Source organism: Eubalaena glacialis, chromosome 2 (genome assembly GCF_028564815.1).
Source record: "Eubalaena glacialis isolate mEubGla1 chromosome 2, mEubGla1.1.hap2.+ XY, whole genome shotgun sequence".
Classification (NCBI taxonomy): Eukaryota; Metazoa; Chordata; class Mammalia; order Artiodactyla; family Balaenidae; genus Eubalaena; species Eubalaena glacialis.
This window is the reverse complement of record NC_083717.1, coordinates 6137628-6162483: the sequence shown is the minus strand read 5'-3', so window position 1 is coordinate 6162483 and position 24856 is coordinate 6137628. Positions and strand designations below refer to the sequence as shown.

The following is a 24856-nucleotide window of genomic DNA, read 5'->3' as shown; positions in this document are numbered from 1 at the left end:
CTGAAATCAAGTCTTTTTTTATTGTGGTAAAATATTCACAACATACAATTTACCATTTTAACCATTTTTAAGTGTACAGTTCAGCGGCATTAAATACGCTCGCATTGTTGAGCAACTATTACCACTATCCATCTCCACAATTTTTACATCTTCCCAAGTTGAAACTCCGTACCCATTGAACACTAACTCCCCATTCCCCTTCCCTCAGCCCCTGGTAACTACTATTCCACTTCCTGTCTCTATGAATTACACTAGTCTAGGCGCCTCACATAAGTGAAATCATACAATATTTGTCCTTTTCTGTCTAGCTTACTTCACTTAGCATAATGTCTTCAGGTTCATCCAAGTTGTAGCACTGTCAGAATTTCATCCCTTTTCAAGGTTGAATGATATTCTATTGTACGTATAGACCATATTTTGTTTATCCACTCATCAATGAACATGTGGATTGTTTCCACCTTTTGGCTATTGTGAATAAGACTGCTATGAACATAGGTGTACAAATATCTGTTCGTTTTTTTGCTTTCACTTCTTCTGGATCTATACCCAGAAGTGGAGTTGCTGCATCATTTGCTAACACTATTTTTTGAGGAACTGCTCTACTGTTTTCCACAGGGGCTGTAAAGTCATAATAGTTTTTGAAGACAAATTTGTGACTGGCTTCTACAAATGGTTGTAATGACTCCTTTGTAAAGGAATAGTCCCTATTAAAAAGTTCCCTGGATTGGGGGGGTGGGTTACGTGTTTTCAATTTAGCTCTTTAAGAACTAGAATATTTTAATTTCACTTTTCCTTTTGCCACTAAGTAATAAAATACATTGAATAGTTAGTTGTATTCTCTGGGAGGTATAAAGAATAGGAATTTGATACCAAAATGTGTGTTGAAAGCTCTGTCCTATCTCTACTGTGACACTGGTATCTAACAGATTTCCCAGAAATGATGGGACTAGTTTATCACACCATGACTAAAAATTAATCTGAGAAAATCTCTGTAGCACTGTAAATTTTAACTTTCAATTAACAGTTAAAACCTGACAGCAACACCATTTAAGACTTGATATCATCAGCTGAGCTCTTCCCCTGCTGCCTCTCTGACAATCATCTGGATAACTTCATATTTTCTCTTCTCCAGATTTTTTTCTGTAGTTCATTTCGGCATAAGTATTTAAAAAATTAACTAGGGTGATGAAAACCTGAGTGCCTTACAGGAGTTTAACCCAAACAGCAAGGGGTACTGGATGTCTGGGTTTGATTTTATTCTCTCTGCCAATTTAGTGTTTCTGAGTACAGGTACTGTCAAAATTCAAAGATACTATGAAAATGAAAAGCAGGTACTGTGGAAATGAGAGTGCATTTGAACTAAACCCTTACCAGGGAGATTGATTTGGAAACCTTTGATTCCTTAATAATATGATTTTTAACTCAACTATTTCATCACAGACAGATGATGGTATGGTAATATTCTAGGTTTCAAAAAATATCTGCAAGTTAAGCTTTTCCAGGAAGAAAGGCTGGAAAATGACACTGGGTACAAGGTTTGTTGGCAGATTATGATATTTGATGGCAGGACATCATAAAAGACGTCTTTTACCCCTTCTTGTCTGCCTATTATCAGGGCTAGTAGATTTCGGGGCCAGTTCTGAAGCATGTTTATTTTAATTTTTTTTTTTTTTTTTTTTTTTAAGATTTTGGCCTCACTGCCCAGCATGTGGGAATCTCAGTTCCCCGACCAGGGATGGAACCTGTGCCCCCCGCATTGGAAGTGCGGAGTCTTAACCACTGGACCGCCAGGAAAGTCCCTATTTTAATTATTTTTAAATAGGATAGCATTTGGTGCTTAACCGACAGGAGTCCTTACGTCACGTATGATGTGAAATGGAATTATAGTCTATACTCAAATGCCATACACTATCAAGGTTTTTCAATGTCGTACCTTGAATTTGCACGGATTTCTCTCCCTGTGTTGGAACACACGTATTCACAATAGTTTGATAAAGTTCCTGAAATAAAACTCCTACCTATTAATTTGACGTTTCCTTGAAGCTACTTCTTTCAGAGAGAAATAAAATCTAGAGTAGTTTCTCTTTGACACTATCTTTTTAAGGTGTAAAGCCCTAGAAAGAAGAGCCTGCATGTGAAATCCATCACAAATCTTGCACGATGGGTGTAATGTGGACAGTGGAGAATTTAGTAACTTCCACAAAGGAAAACTGAAGCCATTTTTTAACATGAATCTTGTGTATAATTTCATGTCTGGAAGCATGGACTAGTAAAATACATAACATTGTAAATAATGGACTTTTAGGCCTCACCTTAGCAACCATCGTCAGGTACACATTTATACGGCTTCAGGGTTGCCGTACAGGCAACCAAAGTGGCAGGCAGCACTGAAGTCACTTTAGAAGCTTCCCTTGACCCATCTATTCATTATACAATCTCAATATGAGCCCCAGTCATTCTTAGGAATATTCAACTGTCCCAACACTCATGCCCCTGGAGTTCTTAACCTGTACATTTATTCTTGTCTCTCCCACTCCAGGGCGCTATTTTTATCCCCTTCCCTGTTCTTAGGATTAAAGCAGCCACCATCTTTAAGGACCACTGCTTTCCCAGTATTTTCTCCCTGCCTATCCCTTAGCAACCAACTTCTCATACTTTTACCCTCCTTGTAAAACAAAAACAAACCCCCCCCACACCCCTTATTTCCTTTTCTCCCCTTTTTCTCACTTAAATATATTAATGTATTTCCTGGCATCCTATGGAAGTTCCCTGCTCTCTGCTAGGAGGGCAGGTGCTATGACATCACCAAACTGGGTTCTAACCCCGGCCTTGCACAAGGCACTTCTCTGTTTTCTTATCTGTAATCAGAGGAGAAATTGATCCTAACACATATAGATTGTTCTAAAAATTAAGATAAAAGAGGCAGGTATCTAGAGCAGCAGAGGAGGCCTCAGGAAACATCTTCTATTATTTTTATTACTCTTCTTAAATGACTTCCTTTCAAATGACACCTGGAGGTTCTTCCCATCTGAGTACTCAACTTCTTTTTCTCAGAATTCAGGATAAAATTAATTAAATACACTTAAACACTTAAATTCTGTCCTGCGGCAACGGCTCCTAGCACTGTGTTTCCTAGGCTGACTCACAGGTATTCAAATAGGCTATGTGTCACATGAAGTGCTGGGGCCAGTGCTTAAAGTATAGACTCTAATTTTAAAGATGAGGAGCCTCAGGCCCAAGAATATGAAACAATGAAGCAATAAACTGACGCCAAACATTGTGAATTTACTAAATGCCACCTAATTGTACACTTTAATATGTATAAAATGGTAACTGTTATGTGTATTTTACCACAATTAAAAAAAAATCATCTGGGAGGAAAAAAAAAAAGGCATAAACCGAGAGTTGCCTGTATTCAGGACGGTGATCCAAATCCTGTTCGTGCCACCCAATTGCCAGTGCACACCCTCTGACTTGTTATCCCCGAAGGAAACTAAAATAGCTACTAAAGCCTCCACGCTGCAGGCTTTTCCGTGGAGAACTGAGATCTGGGGAAAATGCAGCGGCTTCCTTTCTCCGTGGGGGGATCCAGCCCCTAGTCCTTTTGACTCAGCCGCACTAGAAAGAGAAGAGAAACCTCTCCTTCCAGGATATTTGGCGGCTACCTACAACAGACCTGCGCCCAGGAAACGGGTTCTCAGCCCAGCTGCTGAGCGGATCCTGAGGCTACACGCCTTCTGCCCGCTCAAGGGTAGGGCCAGGCCGCCGGAGCCTGGAGCTCAGACAGCCCCGAGGCGGGCGGGGCCGGGGCAGGGGCCCGCTGGGCGCGGCCTAGGGCCGAAGGCGGGGCCTGGCAGGAACCTGCTGGGCGTGGCCGAGTCTAGAGGGATCCGACTGGCGCCTGGCGGGCGCGGCCTAAGGAAGGGCTGGGGCGTGGCCTAAGGAAGGGGTGGGGCGTGGCCGGGGCCCTTGGGATGCGGCCTTGGGGCCCGAGGGCGGAGAGAACACTAGACCGAAAGGTGAAGTGGGCGGAGACTGGGGAGACGTCAAAGGCCCAGTTCCTGCGGAGGGTCCCCGGGGAGAAGTCGGCGCGCAACGAGTGGAGGGAAGGCGCCCGGGAGCCGGAGCGGGCGCGGGAGCTGTGGGCCCGGTAGGAAGAATGGGGTCGCTGCCGAGCAGGGCGCGTTAACTCCTGCAGGGACCCCGGCGGAGGTCCGCCCTGGGAAGGAGTCTTAAAGCAGTCCCTAAGGCTTTGGCTTGTTGCTGCCTTTCTCCTGGCGCTCGGGGGGAGCTGCAAAGACGGGGATCGTGAGGCTGCGAGGCCTGGGAGGCTGGCCTGGGCTTGCAGCTGGCTGGTTGCCCCGAAGTCTAAAGTCCTGCAAAGGCTGGCTTGAAGCCCGAGGCTCAGAGGCCGGCGCGGAGCGAGGCCCGAGGGCCCCGCGTGGCTCGAGCTCCGGGTTGCTCGACAGAAATGCTCCGGGGTCGTCGTTGGGCCGCTGTGCTGGGATGACGCGGGGGCGGGGGGCATCTACTCCACGCTTGTTCTCCTCTAATAAGCTTTGAAATCATACCTCTAAGCCTTGGGCCTCAGCTTTCCCCTTGATTTTACCGTCATGGTCCTTCTATCGTAAAGATATTCCAAATACACTTGGGTGCGGATATGATCATGGTATTTACAGCCACGATGTGACATTTGTGAAGACACCTCAGGTGCAGTGACACCTGGGGCGGGGGGTGCGTTTAGAGAACTAACTCCTTGGGTGGACACACGAGTCTATTCGTCCTTAAATCACCTCTCCAGTGGAGGAAACTGACAAGCATTTGACTCCTATCCTAAAGGACCGTCACATTCACTGTCATATAGAATGAACGTCAGTAAGAAAAGAGCCCTAAGACTTAGGACTTGGCCGGTTACATTTTATTTTACATGGGCAGTAGGGGTGTACAGCAGTTATCCTGAAGGTCTGATGTAATTCCAGAAATAACCAACCCCCCCGTCAAAAAGAAACAGTGCACAGGGCAAAGAGAAAGTGATCAGACAACTTGCTGACTGTTGATAACAAGATAGCAACTTAATTTTAAAGAGGATAATTTGAACAAAGAACTCAGAGTGCTACTTTGTGAAATTCTGTATTCATTCGTGGAGACTAGATGTTGCTTTGTTATAAAAGTGACTAAAATGTATGCAATGTAGATTTTTGGAATAGAATAGCAAAATACGTTTTATTTCCATTCCTTGATCTTAGAATCATAATAGAAAGGCCCAAGCCTATATTTTTTGACAGTTAGTAAAAGCTAATCACCAGGGGTCTTCTCTGAGCTCTGTACATGCTAATACCAACTTAAGACAATTTGCAGTGTGCATAGTTAAATTTTGACCCAGACAGGAGCAAAGAACAACAGATCATTTAGAGTCTTGAAAAGTCTATGCCAGTGTACTTGCTGCCTTCTCAGTCAGGGCTTGGCCCTGAGATCCCTGGGATTATAGTAGGTAGAGGACCCCTATGTAAGGCTTGCAGAGGTTGCTCTCAGAATTAAGCCTGAAGACAAAATAATGAACTACAGAGAATGGGAGGAGCTACTGAAAATAGAATGGAAAATATCCATTCTTGCTTCCATATGCTTTAAAGTGTTACTATCTCAGGAATCTTTCATCCTTCTCAAACGTCTTAAATACCCCAGTGAACCATACAGTAACATTGCTGAGAAGTCCTTAAGCTGTGTTCTGCTCTATGAACTTCATTGTTAATAGGAGAACCTGAGATGGTTGTTGAATATGTTTTTCACATGCCAAACATGATCTTGTTCTTCTGTACTCAGTGGTTCATGTTTTTCTAAAAAAGAGTTGCATTTAAAAAAGCCTTCTCATTCATAGACGTCCCCCCCTAACTTAAATAAAAAAAGGAAGAAGAAAAATAAAATATCTGCTCCCACCTAGTCACCTGGCTCCCACCTCTGTCCCCTTCCAATGAGGCATGGCCATGTGACTTTCTCTGGTCAATGAAATTTAAGTGGAGTGACCTGTGTCACTTCCAGGTGGAAGCTTTAAAAGCCAATGAGAGGTGCGCTCCACTCTCTTTCCCTCTGCCAGGGTGACCACCAGTTTTCTAGATAGTGGTGTTCTGTTGGCCTGGGTCATGGAATGAAGACAATCAGAAGAGCCCCCATCACTCTGTGTTAGACATATAGTGTAAGCCAGAAATCAGCGTCTGTTGTGTTTAGACCCCAGGATTTGGGGACTTGTTTGTTAAAGCAGCATAACCTAGCCTATCCTGACTAAGACACTCAGGTAGGGTCTGAGCCACACGTCTCCAAGAATTACTGGTCTCCTTGGGAGCCTAAAAGAGGGAGGATGCTACAAGAAGTGTGCTGTTGTGACCACTGTCCCTCTTACTGTGTGGACTTGTTTCCAGAATGCTCTGGAACGTCGTGGTTTTAATCAAAGGTGGAAAAAATGGCATTTAGATGTTTAATTATATTCTGTAAGGGCAGCCAGTATTAAAGTGTAAAGTACATAAAGGTTCAATGTCCATAAGGGATAGGAATTAAGGCTCTCATTTTCATTTTGAAAAACACTATCTATCTGTCTGTCTGTCTACCTATCTATCTACCTATATTTAAAAATTTCCAACTTCCCTGGTGGTGCAGTGGTTAAGAATCTGCCTGCCAATGCAGGGGACACAGGCTCGAGCCCTGGTCCCGGAAGATCCCACATGCCACGGAGCAACGAAGCTTGTGCACCACAACTACTAAGTCTGCACTCTAGAGCCCGCGAGCCACAACTACTGAGCCCATGTGCCACAACTACTGAAGCCCGCATGCCTAGAGCTTGTGCTCTGCAACAAGAGAAGCCACCGCAATGAGAAGCCTGTGCACTGCAACGAAGAGTAGCCCCTGCTCGTCGCAACTAGAGAAAGCCTGCGCGCAGCAATGAAGACCCAATGCAGCCAAAAATAAATAAAATTTAAAAAATAAAACAAAATTTTCAGCATCCTTCCAAGTTTTCCAATATAAAGGAACGTTTATGGATTCATTGTTAAGACACACAATTCTTTCCAAATGTAGTTATATCAGTGGATGCATTTCAGAAATTATTTTGTCATCAAGGGACACTTGAAATGAATCATCCAAACCTACCACTGACTAATATCTAATTTTTTTTTGAAAGCAGCTTCAAAGAGTACTTTAAATATGATTTCTTGGCTTTCTTATTTTGGATCTAAGAGGATCAGACCTAGGTTTTGCTCTCCACATCCTGGAAGCAATGTGTTCCCTCTTTTCCTCTGACTTAAACAGAAGTGAAGCAGGAGCATTTTGCTTAGGGCAGAGCCATGCTGCATTCTTAGGGCTGTTGGCTATAAATCCACTCTCCCTAGAGGTTAACAATCAAAGTTCTCCCCCTCTCTTACTCAGACGAGTGATACGATGATGATAAATTGCTTGGACATGACTGCCCCGAGCTATGGTGTGATGAATTATGTTGTTCAGGGCACAACCAAAGATTCTCCATTGTCTGTCGACAACATTGAATGTTGGCAATTTTCATAAGTAGCTTTCTGCCCATTTTGGTCTCTGCTTTGCATATTAAATTCTCTGTTTTCACAGGTCATGGTTCTTAGTTCTTAATCATCTCTGTCTTCCCCTGAATTCACTTAGCTAATCAACCTTTTGTTTTTTCCTGTTCCTAGTCACTAAAAGGCTGAGCTATTCTCACAGTTGTGTTCAGTAAACATTGAGTCTTTCTTCATGGAAACTGTTAAAATAATAATTATTAGTCCTTTCCACTAAATCCAGAGTAATAATAGCTTATCTTGCAATGGCTTAATTGGGTAATTATTTAGTGTTTGAAAAGCACTTTGAAGAGACTATTGGTAAATATTATGAATTTAATGCTCTGTTGTATAATTGAAAGTCCACTGCAACCACAAAATCCTTAGTATTATTGTGTACCAACAAAGGTGTGTTTCTTAATATTGCTTACTATTTTCAAAACTGTATATGTATTGATTTTTGAAATATTTAAAGTATTTTCATACACTCTCAAAGTTATCAGGTTTATACTGTCACATTTCTAGGTCTTATGTAGCACATTCCTTATGTCTCTGAAAAGTTAGATGTCATTAGTCTTGGACTCTAATAAAAGTTTGGAGGAAATATGAAGTGGATTCCCCAGTTCAGGGGTATTTCACATCATACAGCTGCCACATCTGTTGTGTGTGGTATCTGCTACCTTTTCAGCAAGCTTTCCTATTAAGCCCTGACAAATCACTGCAATAATGATTTATTTACTCTGAGTCCATACACTGAGCTGTCACCTCATTGGCATCAACATTTGTCAAAAAGGATTAGATTATATTGCATATGCCCAGCCAGACCCTTCGACAGATTTTCTACTCACTTTATAGACCCAAAGCCCCCTGGTTTAATTAAAGGCCACTTCCGTGGCTTGGACTACACAACCTCTATTACTGACTGTATTAGTTTGCTAGGGCTGCATAACGAAATATCACAGGCTGGGTGACTTAAACAACAGAAATTGATTTTTTTCATCATTCTGGAGGCTAGAAGTCCAAGATCAAGGTGTTGGCAGATTTGGTTTCTTTTGAAGCCTCTCTTTTTGGCTTGCTGATGACCTCCTTCTCCCTGTATCCTCATGTGGTCTTCTCTCTGTGTCCTAACCTTTTCTTATAACTACACAAAACAGTCATGTTAGATTAGGACCTACCCTAACAAACCCATTTTAATATAATTACCTCTTTAAAGACCCTATCTCCAAATACTGTCACATTCTGAGATACTGAGGGTTAGGACATCAACATAAGAATGTTTGGAGGGGGTACAATTCAGCCCGTCATACCAGCCTACAATAATAATGGCCTCTAGAAACTATCATTTTGGGAGGTTTTTTTTTTTTTATCAAATTTGAGCAATCAAGTGATAACTACAAATCTTTTGGAAGGTCTACTCAGTTCAGGAACTTCTTCTTAACATTACTTGGAGGAGAGCTTTATGCTTATGACTTATAAGATTGAACTAATTAGATTAAAATCAAAGCAACTTATTAAATGAATTCAATTGGGTTGGCCAAAAAGTTCATTCGGGTTTTGCTGTTATTGACAACCCCGAACGAACTTTTTGGCCAACCCAAATATATGGTTTATTAAGCTGTTAACCATAAAATGCACGTAAGCAAGTATATCTTGCTGTCTGAACTATATCATCCAAATATTTGTGATGACAACTCACAAATGTTTCTTACCTAAAATATCCTCTCTGAATCAAAAAAGTGCCATGACTAGTCTGCATACTTATGCCATCAAAAAGGGCAACAGGATATAAAATACACTCTGGTCCTATCGCACATCTTCTCCCGAGAGGGTGATATCTTGTGCTCCTGCTGTTCGAGTGTTCTGAATTCCTGCCTCCACATTATCAACTGAAAATGTCTATGAAAGCCGAAGAGTCTCTGAAGAAAGATGATGAGCCCAAGAGGAAGACAGATAAGCTCTTAAATCTGAAGAAATATCGGGAATGTGAAAGCCTCAAAGACCTCAGTGGGACCTGCCCGTATCTACCATGCAGACTAGAATTGATTCTGGAAAACTTTACAATATTCAGCTTTGGAATAGAATCGTAGTCTTTTTTTTTTTTTTAACATCTTTATTGGAATATAGTTGCTTTACAATGATGTGTTAGTTTCTGCTGTATAACAAAGTGAATCAGCTCTATGTATACATATATCCCCATATCCCCTCCCTCTTGAGTCTCCCTCCCCCCCTCCCTATCCCACCTCTCTAGGCGGTCACAAAGCACTGAGCTGATCTCCCTGTGCTATGCAGCTGCTTCCCATATCCACCTCAATACAAATAACTCAATTTTGTTTCTTTTTATGGCTGAATAATATTCCATTGTATAAATGTGCCACATCTTCTTTATCCATTCATCTGTTGATGGACACTTGGGTTGCTTCCATGTCCTGGCTATTGTAAATAGAGCTGCAATGAACATTGGGGTACATGCCTTTTTTTTTTTAATATCTTTATTGGAGTATAATTGCTCTACAACGGTGTGTTAGTTTCTGCTTTATAACAAAGTGAATCAGCTATACATATACATATATCCCCATATCTCCTCCCTCTTGCATCTCCCTCCCACCCTCCCTATCCCACCCCTCTAGGTGGTCACAAAGCACCAAGCTGATCACCCTGTACTATGTGGCTGCTTCCCACCAGCTATCTATTTTACATTTGGTAGTATATATATGTCCATGTCACTCTCTCACTTCGTCTCAGCTTACCCTTCCCCCTCCCCATGTCCTCATGTCCATTCTCTACATCTGCGTCGTTATTCCTGTCCTAGCCCTAGGTTCTTCAGAACCTTTTTTTTTTTTTTTTTTTAGATTCCATATACATGTGTTAGCATACAGTATTTGTTTTTCTCTTTCTGACTTACTTCACTCTGTATGACAGACTCTAGGTCCATCCACCTCACTACAAATAACTCAGTTTCGTTTCTTTTCATGGCTGAGTAATATTCCATTGTATATATGTGCCACATCTTCTTTATCCATTCACCTGTTGATGGACACTTAGGTTGCTTCCATGTCCTGGCTATTGTAAATAGAGCTGCAATGAACATTGTGGTACATGACTCTTTTTGAATTATGGTTTTCTCAGGGTATATGCCCAGTAGTGGGATTGCTGGGTCGTATGGTAGTTCTATTTTTAGTTTTTTAAGGAACCTCCATACTGTTCTCCATAGTGGCTGTATCAATTTCCATTCCCACCAACAGTGCAAGAGGGTTCCCTTTTCTCCACACCCTCTCCAGCATTTGTTGTTTGTAGATTTTTTGATGATGGCCATTCTGACTGGTGTGAGGTGATACCTCATTGTAGTTTTGGTTTGCATTTCTCTAATAATTAGTGATGTTGAGCATCCTTTCATGTGTTTGTTGGCAATCTGTATATCTTCTTTGGAGAAATGTCTATTTATGTCTTCTGCCCAGTTTTGGATTGGGTTGTTTGTTTGTTTTTTTAACATCTTTATTGGAGTATAATTGCTTTACAATGGTGTGTTAGTTTCTGCTTTATAACAAAGTGAATCAGTTATACATATACATATGTTCCCATATCTCTTCCCTCTTGCGTCTCCCTCCCTCCCACCCTCCCTATCCCACCCCTCTAGGTGGTCACAAACCACCGAGCTGATCTCCCTGTGCTATGCGGCTGCTTCCCACTAGCTATCTATTTTATGTTTGGTAGTGTATATATGTCCATGCCACTCTCTCACTTTGTCACAGCTTACCCTTCTGCATGAGCTGCTTGTATATTTTGGAGATGAATCCTTTGTCAGTTGCTTCATTTGCAAATATTTTCTCCCATTCTGAGGGTTGTCTTTTCATCTTGTTTATGGTTTCCTTTGCTGTGCAAAAGCTTTTAAGTTTCATTAGGTCCCATTTGTTTATTTTTGTTTTTATTTCCATTTCTCTAGGAGGTGGGTCAAAAAGGATCTTGCTGTGATTTATGTCATAGAGTGTTCTGCCTATGTTTTCCTCTAAGAGTTTTATAGTGTCTGGCCTTACATTTAGGTCTCTAATCCATTTTGAGTTTATTTTTGTGTATGGCGTTAGGGAGTGTTCTAATTTCATTCTTTTACATGTAGCTGTCCAGTTTTCCTAGCACCACTTATTGAAAAGGCTGTCTTTTCTCCATTGTATATTCATGCCTCCTTTATCAAAGATAAGGTGACCATGTGTGCATGGGTTTATCTCTGGGCTTTCTGTCCTGTTCCATTGATCTATATTTCTGTTTTTGTGCCAGTACATACTGTCTTGCTTACTGTAGCTTTGAAGTACAGTCTGAAGTAGCCTTTTTTAAAAATTATTTTTAAAAATGTCTTTTGCAGTAAACTGAGAGCCAGAAATCCTTAGAGGATTGTTACGTGGGTTTATAAGAGTATGTTCATAATATATGGGATAATTGGCTGATGGCTTGGAATGAGCTGCGAAACATTTTTCCCTTCAAAAACTGTTTTTAGTTGGAATATTTGTGGAAGCTGGGTGATGGATACATAGGGGTTCACTATACTACTCTCGACATTTGTGAACATTTTTAAAACGTCCATATTAAAAAATTTAAATAAAAGAATTGATTTTTACAAAAAGAACTGAATTATATATATAATTAGACATATAATTATGTAATATAATCATATAAATATATATAAAATTCATTTCTTCTTTATATATATAATTATATATATACTTCTGTGATGCAAAATTTGATACCATCAAATTTTCAGGGACAGATTAAATTTGAATAATAAGCAAATAAATTTGCATGCATATGTAAGAGAATTCACATGTAAGTAGGATGTGGTTTTTCACTCCCAGTCACTCCACAGAAAAGTATTGTTGAAACCTTTCTCCGGGAAAGGCTACAAGGGTGTCTTTGCTAGTTTTAACCTAGGTTATTTGACACGATTTTATTTATTGCTCTCTGGTCTGTGGCACGTCTATCATTTCATGAGTCAGTGCTTTTCTGCGAGTTATAGAGTTTCCCAGGCTGCGGTTTCTCCAAGTTCAGTCTTTATTTATTTATTTATTTTATTTATTTATTTTTGGCTGTGTTGGGTCTTCATTGCTGGGTGTGGGCTTTCTCTAGTTGTGCCGAGCAGGGGCTAGTCTTCATTGCAGTGCATGGGCTTCTCATTGCGGTGGCTTCTCTTGTTGTGGAGCACGGGCTCTAGGTGAGTGGGCTTCAGTAGTTGTGGCTTGCGGGCTCTAGAGCACAGGCTCAGTAGTTGTGGCGTACGGGCTTAGTTGCTCCGTGGCATGTAGGATCTTCCTGGACCGGGGCTTGAACCCGTATCCCTTGCATCAGCAGGCGGATTCTTAACCGCTGTGCCAACAGGGAAGTCCCCAGTCTTTAACTTTAGAGACTTTCCATTTGCCACTGCACAAATCCATTTAACACAGGAATTCCAGAAGAGGCCACTGGCTTCCAAAGCAAATCTAAGGCCTTACATTGATTCCCCTTTGCTTCTGTGTTGCTTTGAACTTGCCCCCTTATCATCCAGAAACGAACAAATTCCAAGGGTTCCTCTTTCTCCTGTGGAACTAAATATTTGGGAGCAGCTGAGTGCATAAGTAGCAAAGATTCTGTTGTTTTAAATAAGACTGAGACTTTGACCTTACAGCTATATTTGACCTGTTAGGTGTCCAGGGAGAGAGAAGGTTCCAGCAAATCCAGTTGCAGTGCTCCTTTTTGACTTTCTTCATTCCTCCCAGGCATTGCCTTTCCACTTTTTGTCTATCAGGGTATTTCGGTAGATAAATTAAAATATTTCAGGCTAAGAGTTGCAAGTTTAAAATGGTCTCTGTGAAGATTCTACATAGTTCTATATATTCTTGTCTATTGAATGTCATTTGGTTGTTAGATTTAAGATATGTAAAAGAATATATATAGTTTCTAGCATTAGGGATACTTCATGGGCGTTTGCTATTACTTATTCTTGCTACAGTGAGGTCAAAAACCATTAGTTTCTAAATTCCTTTGCTTTCTGATAGACCAAATCAGAACTGCAAAAGATTTTTTTTTTAATGTGGAGTTTTCATAATGCATTATGTAGGGATACTGTGTTTTTTTGTGAACCTGTTTCCACTTATTTATTTTTATTTTTGTGTTAGTAATACCTTGGCTAAAATAAGTTTTCATTAGTTATTCCTATATAATGTGATGATTTTACAACATTGGCACTAAAGGAGAGTTTATTTATATTTTGTTTCTCTAAAAAGAATGATGTATTAAACCTTAGAGTTTTATTCTATAAAAATTTGAAAGCTTACTAAGTAGTTGTACTATGTCTGACCACAGTCTCAATCTATATTCTTTTACACCATATAATAGCATATTTATATTTTTAAATCAACATCCTTTAAAATAATGTCAACAATTACAGGGTCAGTAAAAAGGTCTGAGAGTTAAAATTGGATAATAGCTTTCTTTGCCTAATCAGAAGTCAAGATTATATTTCTGATGAGTTGGGGGATGTTATCCCCAGAACAGGAGTTAGTTCCTTAATAGGCCAGAAAAAATAAATTGTTACAAGACATTGCAGAGATGTTAAATGCCTTTTAGTTTTCATAAACTCAGTGTAGTAGTCATCAGAGTGAATGAATAAATTTATCATTCATTAGTATTCCTCAAATTTGTCAAATTTGATTCATTCTCGTATCATCTTTAAGAGTGTTTGCTATGCCTATGTACTACCTTCACTACTAATTCCTTAACATTTTTTTTTAAACCAACCCACTGTTTTCCTTCAGCCTCATCCTAAGCAAAAATATCCATGAAATCACAGGCTTGCAATGTTTATTACTTTTTTCTAAGACACGTTAAAATAAATAAATACTTGTTTAAAACATTTTTAAATGCCCATATATCACCTAAAATCAGTGTGAACACCAGTGGACTATATATCACACCTTCTGAAAACACTGACAAAAAAAAGCAGATTGACTTTTTCTACTTATCTCACTGCCCACTAAAAAATAAAATAGTTCTTGGTTGTAAAGCTGGCACAGAGTCATTTTCAGAATAGTTTCTGTACTTGTACTGTGATGATTAGAAACTGTGAAAACACTAGAAAATGTATATACATATGTATGTATATGTATCTAAGTACACATATACATAGGTAATGGATCATTTCAGCTGTTATTTAGGAAAGAGCCAAGAGTTTTCAGTTGCTTAGAGAATCAGCATCATGTATTTGAGGGCTAATCACCACCATTATTTTATACTAGTGCCTCTATTTTACTTTTAGTCATAAGCAGTATAAAGGGTGATCATAGAAAAGTAATAATCCGGGTAGAGAAATATTTTTCATTCATCTGCTAGTAATAATTTGAAGTTAATAGTAAATACTGTAAGGGACTTCCCTGCTGGTCCAGTGGTTAAGACTCCATGCTCCCAATGCAGGAGGCCGGGGTTCGATCCCTGGTCAGGGAACTAGATCCCACATGCACGCCGCAACTAGGAGTCTGCATGCCGCAACAAAAGATCCTGCGTGCCGCAACTAAGACCCGACCGCAGCCAAATAAATAAATAAATAAATATTTTAAAAAGATAGTAAATACTGTAATGTGGTTTGTTAAGGATGGTTTACCTTGATGGGAGATCAGAACAGAATTAGAAAGATATCAATAGTTTTTACATTCCTTGTATAGCAATGTTGTGCCTGATTTTCTACTATGCGTATATCCCCATTTGTTTAACGTCTAAACTCCTGGGGAGTGGCTGCAAAACCGGTTTACAGGTCATTTGATGCCTCTTCCCACAGAATCAGAGGAGTTGTATCTGGAAAGAACGTTAGAAATCACCTTGCTTATTAATTCCTTTGTTTTATTAATGAGAAAACAGGCCCACAGACTAAGTGATTTACCGAAAGACACATCTGAGCATATCAACTTTTTTTTTGGTAAAGTTTAAGTAGTTGGTAAACTTGTAGCTTTTCCTCCTTTTGGGGAAATAGTGGTATTTTCATAAAGTAGGATGTTGTCCCATCTGTGTGCATTCTTCCATTTTTAAAACACAGTAACTTAACATTAATTTTTGGCGGCACTTAAGGTATTTTATAGCTTCTAGCTTTTTTCTTTAATTGAAGTCTAGCTGATTCACAATGTCGTGTTAATTTCTGCTGTACAGCAAAGTGACTCAGTTATACAGATAGATACATTCTTTTTCATATTCTTTTCCATGATGGTGTATCCCAGGATATTGAATACAGTTCCCTGTGCTATACCGTAGGACCTTGCTGTTTATCCATCCTATAGATACTAGTTTGCATCTGTTAATCCCACACTCCCACTCCTTCCCCCCGCCGCACCCCCTCCCCCTTGGCAACCACAAGTCCGTTCTCTATGTCTGTGAGTCTGTTTCTGCTTCGTAGAAATGTTCATTTTTGTCATATTTTAGATTCCACATATAAGTGATCTATAGCTTCTAACTTTTGTTTGTATCAAATAAAAGATTAACCTATTGCATATTATCAGGAATGATATCTGTTGCCTTCAGTACATTTGAACAAGAGAGGGAAACTGATATTTTTTTAAGCAGCGTCAAGGTATATTTTCCATAACAAATAAAACTTCTGTTCTTATGGTTAGTGCTCTTGGATTCAAACCTCCCTGAGTTCTTGATTTTTAATCTATGTCTAATAACAACAAAATAATAGAAAACTGATCATCAGATGTAATAAAAGTTTTGATATGAATTCATAATGAAAAATGTATGAAATGAGTTACTGTGAAGAATAGGGCCAAGAAGTGAAAGTTTAATTTCATGAGATGCCCAAGCAAGAACTCGCGGAAGACTAGGGTAGCAAGGGCCATAGAATTTACTTATGAAATTAAAAATCACTTCTAAAGGAGGGACAGCTAATTTTGTTTATGTAATAAGTTTCTATTGCTCCACAGCTTGTCAGTAAAAGCATCTTTGGGCACTTAGAAAGCACATCTGTATCTGCACTGTGTTCCAATTAAAAAAGTGTTATCAGTTCTTTTTGGAAACTGAGCCACGGCCTAGTTCTGAGATCTCCCAGGCACACATAATTCGAGAAAGGGAAAATTAGTGACCATTACCCGCTGAATGCTGTGATTTGCCATCACCAAGAAGGCAGTCAAGTCTTAATAATACAAGAGACCTTTGCCAGTTGGTAATTCCTCTGCTGTTAATGCTACCGGAGAGTCCATATTCCAAATCTGCTCCCTGTGGCTTCAGACCTACAGCAGCTCTGAAGCCTGTGCCTTCTCTCCAGTCACGTTAATTGACTCCTCATCCATAAACGTTTCTAGAATGCCCGCCACGGGCCAGTCACGATGCTAAATGCTGGCTGTGACGCGGTTCTCACTTAACACTGAGCAGAGAGGAGGCTTCCTAGAGAGTGAGGATAATCCGTTTGCAGTGCTCCTGCGGTGTCTCCAGAGAGTATCAGAGGATTAGAGGGCTCTCCAGTGGTCACACTGCCTGGCCAGGCTCTGCAGCACCTGCCATTTGTCACGACACAACATACTCACTTTACACCACGGCTTCAAACCAAGGAGAGTGTCGGGGGCTGGGCGGTGCTCTTCTGACCCTTGATCTGATGCTTGGAGAGAGCATCTCCGCTCATTCCTCTCTCAGCGATAAAGACCAAGGTGCAGCTTCTGTGCTCTGCTCAGATCCGAGCAGAGGAGAGGTTTCCTGCCCACAACCTCTTTTTGCTTCATCCCTGTGTGGGACTCTGGCTGTGTCCCCTACTAGTGTCTTTGGTGGCCTTCCTTCTTCCCAGAGTTAGTGACTACAAAGATGCCAGGCAGACTCTTATGAATGCTGATAACCTGGACTCCATTCCTGCCATACAGTCTTTGTTTGGCCCTTTATTAACTGGCAAACATTTTCTTTTCAGGAGCACCTTGTCTGCTTGCTGTCATAGCTATGTAACGCCAGCTACTTCAAAATTTAGCATAAGTGTATTAATTGCGTTTTACCTACATGTTGCATATAATTTGTCGTAAACCTGACTAAATTATAAACTCCTTAAAGACAGGGACCACGTCTGCTTTTCCTTTCTATACCACAGAGAGGGAACTGACTTCCTTTATTACTGTTGTATGAGTCCTGAACAAACAAAAAGAAAAACAAACCACAAGAAAAACCTTACATCTTGTGAAAGGACAGCTCTTCAATGAAGAGTCGCAAGGCAAACGTTACTGCACGATGCACTGACCTTTTGAGAAGTCAAATGTTTTATTGCTGAGCATCACTTTTTTTTAAAAATATTTTTTAAGCTTTCATATTACAACAACATGGCTCCATCACAATTAATCTTATATGGTAATGCAGTGACAATGAGATGATTTCTCTGGAGAATCTATGCTAATACTATTAAAATGCTCTTACAATGTCAAAACGATTGCAGTGGAAGCATGTGGGGACTGTGCGTATGTGATTATGATATTCTAGTGATGGGTGATTACCATAGGAAACTACTAATTCAACTCTGCAGGGACTTGCATTATGAAGCCATTATAACGTGAGATTATAATGACACAATAACTTGGATACACATTAATGATGTGAAAACTAAAAGCTAATTTGAATGCAAGTAGTGTTTCCATTAATTTGTAATTAAACACTGAAAGCAATGCTTGTTTAAATTTAAGACAGAGACATACAATCCAGAAATGAAAATGGTGGGAAAGAAGGCATGCTTAGGAATGGTTAGAACCATTTACAACTCTGCCCTTTGGTACTTACTTGGGGTGAAAGCTCACCTCAAAGTGGCCTCCCCAGACTTTCTCCCCCTCTGCTGGTCCCCTAAAGTAACCAAAAACTGCATCAGGACACAAGAACCCTGGACCCAACTCCCATTTCTATCACTGCCATCACTTAGCATTTTAAGCCTTCTTGTTTCATTTCTGAAGTGGGCATGATAGTATATTACCTCCCTCAAAACAAGAGACTAAAGCAATTTTTCTTCCATTAAAAGTAATGTTTTTAAATATATGACAAAATTATCTATGTTCAAAATCCAACAAAACAGATAAGCACAGAGGAGAAAAAGAAAAAACAACTAAAAAAAAATTCTACCCCTCAAAATGGCCTCTATTAGCATCCCTGGGTATTTTCTTTTTTTCAGACTATTTCCTATGCATAGGGTATACATTTTTTTCCATTAAAACTTTGTATTATACAGTAATAAGTACTATATTATACAGTAATAAGTAAAATCTACTTATTAATTCTCCCCCTCGCTCCAAGTTGCAAGATCTATTTCTTTTTTTTTCTTTAACATCTTTTAGTTTTATTTTTAAACAGCTTTTAGTTTTACTGATCTTTGCTATTGTTTCCTTCATTCTTTTTCATTTATTTCTGATCTGATCTTTATGATTTCTTTCCTTCTGCTAACTTTGGGGGTTTTTTGTCCTTCTTTCTCTAATTGCTTCAGGTGTAAGGTTAGGTTGTTTGAGATTTTTCTTGTTTCTTGAGGTAGGATTGTACTGCTGTAAACTTCCCTCTTAGAACTGCTTTTGCTGCATCCCATAGGTTTTGGGTCGTCGTGTTTTCATTGTCATTTGTTTCTAGGTATTTTTTGATTTCCTCTTTGATTTCTTCAGTGATCTCTTGGTTATTTACTAGTGTATTGTTTAGCCTCCACATGTTTGTATTTTTTACAGTTTTTTCCCTGTAATTGATATCTAGTCTCATAGTGTTGTGGTCGGAAAAGATACTTGATACGATTTCAATTTTCTTAAATTTACCAAGGCTTGATTTGTGACCCAAGATATGATCTATCCTGGAGAATGTTCCATGAGCACTTGAGAAGAAAGTGTATTCTGTTGTTTTTGGATGGAATGTCCTATAAATATCAATTAAGTCCATCTTGTTTAATGTATCATTTAAAGCTTGTGTTTCCTTATTTATTTTCATTTTGGATGATCTGTCCATTGGTGAAAGTGGGATGTTAAAGTCCCCTACTATGATTGTGTTACTGTCGATTTCCCCTTTTATGGCTGTTAGCATTTGCCTTATGTACTGAGGTGCTCCTATGTTGGGTGCATAGATATTTACAATTGTTATATCTTCTTCTTGGATTGATCCCTTGATCATTATGTAGTGTCCTTCTTTGTCTCTTGTGATAGTCTTTATTTTAAAGTCTAATTTTGTCTGATATGAGAATTGCTACTTCAGCTTTCTTTTGATTTCCATTTGCATGGAATATCTTTTTCCATCCCCTCACTTTCAGTCTGTTTGTGTCCCTATGTCTGAAGTGGGTCTCTTGTAGACAGCATATATATGGGTCTTGTTTTTGTATCCATTCAGCCAGTCTATGTCTTTTGGTTGGAGCATTTAATCCATTTACATTTAAGGTAATTATTGATATGTATGTTCCTATTACCATTTTCTTAATTGTTTTGGGTTTGTTATTGTAGGTCTTTTCCTTCTCTTGTGTTTCCTGCCTAGAGAAGTTCCTTTAGCATTTGTTGTAAAGCTGGTTTGGTGGTGCTGAATTCTCTTAGCTTTTGCTTGTCTGTAAAGGTTTTAATTTCTCCGTTGAATCTGAATGAGATCATTGCTGGGTAGAGTAATCTTGGTTGCAGGTTTTTCCCTTTCATCACTTTAAATATGTCCTGCCCCTGCCTTCTGGCTTGCAGAGTTTCTGCTGAAAGATCACCTGTTAACCTCATGGGGATTCCCTTGTATGTCATTTGTTGTTTTTCCCTTGTTGCTTTTAATATTTTTTCTTTGTATATAATTTTTTTAATAGTATTTTTAAATTTATTCATTTATTTTTGGCTGTGTTGGGTCTTTGTTGCTGCGCGTGGGCTTTCTCTAGTTACAGTGAGCCGGGGCTACTCTTCGTTGAGGTGCGCGAGCTTCTCATTGCGGTGGCTTCTCTTGTTGCGGAGCACGGGCTCTAGGTGCACGGGCTTCAGTAGGTGTGGCTCACGGGCTCCAGAGTGCAGGTTCAGTAGCTGTGGTGCACGGGCCTAGTTGCTCCACAGCATGTGGGGTCTTCCCAGACCAGGGCTGGAACCCACATCCCCTGCATTGGCAGGTGGATTCTCAACCACTGCACCACCAGGGAAGCCCCTGTATTTAATATTTGACAGTTTGATTAATATGTGTCTTGGTGTGTTTCTCCTTGGATTTATCCTGTATGGGACTCTCTGTGCTTCCTGGACTTGATTGACTATTTCCTTTCCCATATTAGGGAATTTTTCAACTATAATCTTTTCAAATATTTTCTCAGTCCCTTTCTTTTTCTCTTCTTCTTCTGGGACCCCTATAATTCGAATATTGGTGCATTTAATGTTGTCCCAGAGGTCTCTGAGACTGTCCTCAATTCTTTTCATTCTTTTTTCTTTATTCTGCCCTGTGGTAGTAATTTCCACTATTTTATCTTCCAGGTCACTTATCCATTCTTCTGCCTCAGTTATTTTGCTATTGATTCCTTCTAGAGAATTTTAAATTTCATTTAATGTGTTGTTCATCATTGTTTGTTTGCTCTTTAGTTCTTCTAGGTCCTTGTTAAACGTTTCTTGTATTTTCTCCATTCTATTTCCAAGATTTTGGATCATCTTTACTATCATTACTCTGAATTCTTTTTCAGGTAGACTGCCTATTTCCTCCTCATTTGTTTGGTCTGGTGGGTTTTTACCTTGCTCCTTCATCTGCTGCATATTTCTCTGTCTTCCCATTTTGCTTAACTTACTGTGTTTGGGGGTCTCCTTTCCACTGCCTGCAGGTTCATAGTTCCCTTTGTTTTTGGTGTCAGCTCCCAGTGGCTAAGGTTGGTTCAGTGGGTTGTGTAGGCTTCCTGGTGGAGGGGACTGGTGCCTGTGTTCTGGTGGGTGGGGCTGGATCTTGTCTGTCTGGTGGGCAGGGCTGCGTCCAGTGGTGTGTTTTGGGCTGTCTGTGAATTTAGTATGATTCTAGGCAGCCTCTCTGCTAATGGATGGGGTTGTGTTCCTGTCTTGCTAGTTGTTTGGCATGGGGCATCCAGCACTGGAGCTTGCTGGCCATTGGGTGGAACTGGGTCTTAGCATTGAGACGGGGATCTCTGGGAGAGCTCTCGCTGATTGATATTACATGGGGCCGGGAGGTCTCTGGTGGTACAGTGTCCTGAACTTGGCTCTCCCACCTCAGAGGCTCAGGCTTGACACCAGGCCAGAGCATCAAGACCCCGTCAACCACATGGATCAGAAGAAAAGGGAGAAAAAAAGAAAGAAAGAAAAAATAATAATAAATAAATAAATAATAAAAATAAAATAAAATAGTTAAAATTAAAAAACTATTAAAATAAAAAAATTAAGAAGTAATTTAAAAAAAAAGAAGGGAGCAACCAAGCCAATAAACAAATCCACCAATGATAACAAGCGCTAAAAACGAAACTAAGGTAAACATATAAATCAGAAACAAATCAGTCGCATACAGCAAACCCCAAGTCTACAGTTGCTCCCAAAGTCCACCTCCTGAATTTGGGATGATTCGTTGTCTATTCAGGTATTCCACAGATGCAGGTACATCAAGTTGACTGTGGAGATTTAATCCACTGCTCCTGAGGCTGCTGGGAGAGATTTCCCTTTCTCTTCTTTGTTAGCACAGCTCCCAGGGGTTCCGCTTTGGATTTGGACCCGCCTCTGCATGTAGGTCGCCTGAGGGCATCTGTTCTTCGCTCAGACAGAACGGGGTTAAAGGAGCCGCTGCTTCGGGGGCTCCGGCTCAGTCAGGCCGGGGGGAGGGAGCGGTACGGAGGAGGCGGGGCGAGCCTGCGGCGGCAGAGGCCGGCGTGACGTTGCAGCAGCCTGAGGCGCGCCGTGCGTTCTCCCGGGGAAGTTGTCCCTGGATCACGGGACCCTGGCCGAGGCGGGCTGCACAGGCTCCCGGGAGGGGCGGTGTGGAGAATGACCTGTGATCGCACGCAGGCTTCTTGGTGGCGGCAGCAGCAGCCTTAGCATCTCATGCCCGTCTCTGGGGTCTGCGCTGATAGCCACGGCTCGCGCCCGTCTCTGGAGCTCGTTTAGGCGGCGCTCTTCATCCCCTCTCCTCGCGCACCAGGAAACAAAGAGGGAAGAAAAAGTCTCTTGCCTCTTCGGCAGCTGCAGACTTTTTCCCGGACTCCCTCCCGGCTAGCCGTGGCGCACTAGCCCCTTCAGGCTGTGTTCACGCCGTCATCCCCAGTCCTCTCCCTGCGATCCGACCGAAGCCCGAGCCTCAGCTCCCAGCCCCCGCCCGCCCCGGCGGGTGAGCAGACAAGCCTCTCGGACTGGTGAGTGCTGCTCGGCGCCGATCCTCTGTGCGGGAGTCTCTCCGCTTTGCCCTCCGCACCCCTGTGGCTGCGCTCTCCTCCGTGGCTCCGAAGCTCCCCCCCTCCACCACCCGCAGTCTCCGCCCGCGAAGGGCCTTCCTAGTGTGTGGAAACCTTTCCTCCTTCACGGCTCCCTCCCACTGGTGCAGGTCCCGTCCCTATTCTTTTGTCTCTGTTGTTTCTTTTTTATTTTGCCCTACCCAGGTACGTGGGGAGTTTCTTGCCTTTTGGGAAGTCTGAGGTCTTCTGCCAGCCTTCAGTTGGTGTTCTGTAGGCGTTGTTCCACATGTAGATGTATTTTTGATGTATCTGTGGGGAGGAAGGTGATCGCCACGTCTCACCCCTCCGCCATTTTGAAGGTCCCCTTCGCAAGATCTATTTCTTATCCAAGAGAATCCAGTTGATAAGTTTTTGTTTTTTAAAGGTCAGCTCAAGCTGGATGATTTTACATGTCACCCAGGAAACTATATTTTGTTATTAGGGAATAGTATTTGGCAGGGTTTATGCTCTGCATATGTTACAGGATGGTTCTACAGTGTTAGCAACACTACAAATGCTTCATTAACACTTATGTTTGTTTAGTAACGAGTAGTGCATTTGATAAGTCATAGAGTGCTAGTTTGTTCTTGATTGATAATTACTATATGGCTTAGGTCAACATAAAGACAGATTATGGAAAACTAGGAAAATTTAGGAGCTGCTGAACTTGTTAGATAAACCCCTGCATTAGCTTGTTCAGATGGCATAAGGACATGAAATAGCTAATATACACTCCCTCTTAATATTGACTCGAAGTGGTTATTACTCTTTGGTTTAAATATAATTAAGATGAGTTTTTTGTTATTAAGTATTTAGTTCACACTTAGAGATTCTGTATGCTTTGTCATTATTTTTATGACCACTTTTTGTGACAACCAATTTAGGTAGATACATTTAAATTACTCCAGTTTTTTTTTTTTTTTTCCCAGTCCTTTTTTGTAATATTTAGGAAAAGGGAAGCAGAGTGGACTTAAATGGCTTGCTGCATGCCATGCAGTCTCCAGTGGAGTTGGGATTAGATTTTCTGGTCCTGGATAATTATAGCTTCTTCCTTAGGCCAATGAGGGATGTTCCCTCTGACTAGTGTTCCCATATAAATGGACACCAGGATAACTTAATGTGGTGTTTATAGCAAGTATCTACATGGTTAAATAAAGTGAGCATTGGACTAACAAGTTGGGAGACTGCGCTGTGGTCTAGGTTATCTGGCCTTCAAAAAATAAGGATTCATGGGGCTTCCCTTGTGGCGCAGTGGTTGAGAGTCTGCCTGCCAGTGCGGGGGACGCGGGTTCGGGCCCTGGTCTGGGAGGATCCCGCATGCCACGGAGCAACTAAGCCCGTGAGCCACAACTACTGAGCCTGCGCGTCTGGAGCCTGTGCTCCGCAACAAGAGAGGCCGCGATAGTGAGAGGCCCGCGCACCGCGATGAAGAGTGGCCCCCACTCGCGCAACTAGAGAAAGCCCTCGCACAGAAACGAAGACCCAACACAGCCATAAATAAATAAATAAATAAAATTTAAAAAAAAAAATAAGGATTCAGTTTTTGCATCTAAAAATGAAGTCTTTGTATTAAGTGAGCTCTGTAGTCCCTTCCAGCTCAAAACGCATATATGTGGAACCTAGAAAAATGGTACAGATGAACCGGTTTGCAGGGCAGAAATTGAGACACAGACGTAGAGAACAAACGTATGGACACCAAGGGGGTAAAGCGGTGGGGTGGTGGTGTGGTGGGTGTGATGAATTGGGAGATTGGGATTGACATGTATACACTGATGTGTATAAAATTGATGACTAATAAGTACCTGCTCCATAAAAAAATAAATAAAATAAAATTCAAAAAGAAAATTATACATATACATATATCCACTCTTTTTTAGAGTCTTTTCCCATATAGGCCATTACAGGGTATGGAGTAGAGTTCCCTGTGCTATACAGTAGGTCTTTATTTTCTTAAAAAAAAAAA

General features: G+C 40.9%; 1 protein-coding gene across 3 annotated transcripts in view; it reads left to right on the top strand.

Annotated features, from left to right (window-relative positions):
* The first annotated feature begins 4037 nt into the window (after nt 1-4037).
* Nucleotides 4038-24856, top strand: part of PTER (phosphotriesterase related) — a 66243-nt gene continuing 45424 nt past the window's right edge. For all 3 annotated transcript variants that reach the window (XM_061181560.1, XM_061181558.1, XM_061181559.1), the window contains exon 1: nt 4038-4150. The gene's annotated coding sequence lies outside the window, so the exon portion shown is untranslated. The remainder of the gene's footprint in view (nt 4151-24856) is intronic.